The sequence below is a fragment of the Homarus americanus genome, unplaced genomic scaffold, assembly GCF_018991925.1.
Source record: "Homarus americanus isolate GMGI-L3 unplaced genomic scaffold, GMGI_Hamer_2.0 scaffold48354, whole genome shotgun sequence".
Classification (NCBI taxonomy): Eukaryota; Metazoa; Arthropoda; class Malacostraca; order Decapoda; family Nephropidae; genus Homarus; species Homarus americanus.
The window spans coordinates 2,117,474-2,120,461 of NW_024723833.1; positions in this window are offsets into that span (position 1 = coordinate 2,117,474).

The window sequence follows — 2,988 nt, forward strand, 5'->3', positions numbered from 1 at the left end:
TCCTCGACACTCCCATCTAGTTTCTGACAATGGCTTTGGACTCAGTGATAGACCATGTTTTCTTTGCACTTGCCACGAATGAACAGACGTAGAAAATATATTATAAATTCGCTATTTAAACTCCAAAGAATGTCATGGCTTTTGAGCTGGACTTCGCCATATGTCTCAGAACAAGAGATTTAAGTTATGGCAGCCACATGTAATAAAAAGGCTCTGGGGTGTACTTGGAGGATGTGTGTCTGTACACCTGCATTTTGGCCCTTCATATTTGCACCGTTAACATAACCTTGTCCATTAATATTGAGACCAATTCCATCAAGTGCAGCTGAGAGAGATTTTGATAATCCTTGTCCAGTTGTTTCCAGAACCGGAATAAAGTAAATAAAACTCTCCATTGCCTCCAAGTTGTATCAATATAACACATCACAAGGGACTCTGGGTGACTCACATCAGGGGTACACTCAAGAATAACTGCTAAGTATTTTGATGTCTTCACTTTTCTAGAATGCGAGGTCCAAGATAGTGATCATATATTTCTTCATTTTTGATGCGTCGGACATGTTCTTGCATTGTAGGGTCAAATTTAGCCATCATTTCAATTAATCCCAGAAAATTACCACTGTTAGGCTCAAACAGTCTGGAATTACTTCCACGTAAAGAACAGTTGTGCTAAATATTGTAGAGCTACAGTACTATAATACGAGTCAAAACCAGTGGCCAATGTTCTTTTTCTTTGTTCATCTGTTGTAACACAGACTTATCTATTGTATTCAATAAACATAAATTTGTCTTCATTTCAATCCATTTGGTCAAGCTTAACAAATGCTCTTTTGATGACTCATGAGATTTCAGTGTTTGACTAAAATGTTTCCAGTTAGCACAGCCATCTTTTGCAAATTTACTTGATGTTTTTAAACTGTACAATTTACAACAGAAGCAAAAAGCTGCATTAACCTTCTTGGAGTGTATAAGCCAACTTCTTTCAGATGTTTCTCCATTTGGTAATTTTCTCATGTAAAGTTTTCTGACAAGTGCCGATTTTCACTATTTTTAGGACAAATATCATTATCACTAGTAACTTTCACAGGTCCATTTCCTACCAAGTAGTTCATTGTTGTACTGTCCAGAAGCTGTGGCCAGTTGGCTGGATCACATAAATCATCGTCAGTCTCACCGTTATGGTCCGAGCTGTCCATTTTTAAGGCTTTCATCTGTTTTTCACCGCTGCCCTCTTCCTTTTCTTTTATACAGTTCACACTAGCTCAGTCACTTGAAGTAGTTTCTAGAGTTTTTTGTATCACAAATGTGTCAAAGGAACCTTTCAATACATTATCAATTTATTCTCGTTTCCTTTTCTTTTGCCTTTTCACTGCCCCCGAGATGTATTTTCTGTATCTGTCTCTGTTTGCCAAGTTTCTTACACAAAAAAATACTATTTCCACAAAACTCAAAAGGCAGGAGTCACAGCTCACAGGACAAGACACAACCTGATCTCACTGGTTACTGACCATGGTGGACTGGCTGTGTGGAGTGGAGTGCAATGGATTATGAGTCAGGTTATGCGGTCAGAGGAACCCACCCCCACCAACCCCCATGGGACTGTCGCTATGGATGGTAAGGTCACGGTTGTGATGGTGGCGTAAGCCGTCAGGTCAGATTAACCAGTCAACAGGTAATGTGTCCGAGGTCACTGGGTCTAGTGCTGGGCCGCGTGGGGCCCCGGCAGTCGCCCCCCCCCCTTCCCAAGGACGGGCCTGGTGACAGTGACGATATGGACTTTGAGGGGTTTGTCAGGGAGGCCCTGCAAACCTCTGTGAATATTGATTCACCAGAGGGCCACTAATCTGCCCTCTGCCTCGGAACCAGCCGCCATCCCCGTGTGCCCACCCATCTCTTCTACACCTTATTTGTACAGTAGTGTAGTTTTTTATTTATATATTATGTGTGTGTTCATACCATCATAAAATTAAGATGATATTTTCACTACAAGGTACGTATTGTTGGAAAAAGGCTAGTTTGAGGGTCGGCCCAGTCTCTATTTCAATTAATCCCATATGTTCTGTTATTTCGTTTACGCGGACCTCCACGGGTTCAGTTGACCGCGTAAATCGAGACTATACTGTACTCCAAAACTCTTGGCAGTTGACCATATGTCGTTTAAAGTGTACATTGCCTTTTGAAAGCCATAATTAACATATGCATATAAATATTGTTAACATGGATTAAAATATGAATTTATTAATAAACTGGTATCACAAATTTCAAAACATATATGTGTGTTCCTTTTTATTTATAGGTTGTGTCCATGGTGCTGGGTTTACAAGGCGGCTACACCAAATACCCCTGCTTTCTCTGGCTGTGGGACGGCCGAGCAGACAAGCAGCACTAAGTACAACGCAGCAAGACCCGGCCTGGAACCTGGTTCGCACGACGTTGTGTCACGCGCTCCTGTGAATCCGCAGAAGATTCTACTTCCGCCATCAAGCTCGGACTTATAAATAATTTTGTCAGCGCACAGAACAAAGAAGGCCGAGCTTTAGCTTTCCCGAATCAGAAATTTCCAGGCGTAAGCGAGGCCAAACTGAGAGCGGGTATTTTTGATGGCCTTCAGATCAGGGAGCTTATGAAAGATCCTAAGTTCGATAAAAGTATGGAGGACAATGAGAGGAATGCCTGGCTCGCATTCAAGTCCATTGTAACGAACTTTCTGGGCAACCGCCGAAGTCCAGAGTACGAACGTGTTGTCGAGGAGCTCCCGCAGAGCTTCCAGGCTCTCGGTTCACGCACGTCCACAAAGATGCATTTTCTCGGCTCGCATTTAGACCACTTTCCGGAAAACTGTTGTGATGTCAGCGAGGAGCAAGGAGAGCGCTTTAACCAGGAGTGATGGACGAGAGGTACTGTACCGTGGCCACTGGGATGTGAACATTGTCGCGGACTACTGCCGGTGCCTCAAGAGAGACGTTACAGATGAGGAACACAGAGCCA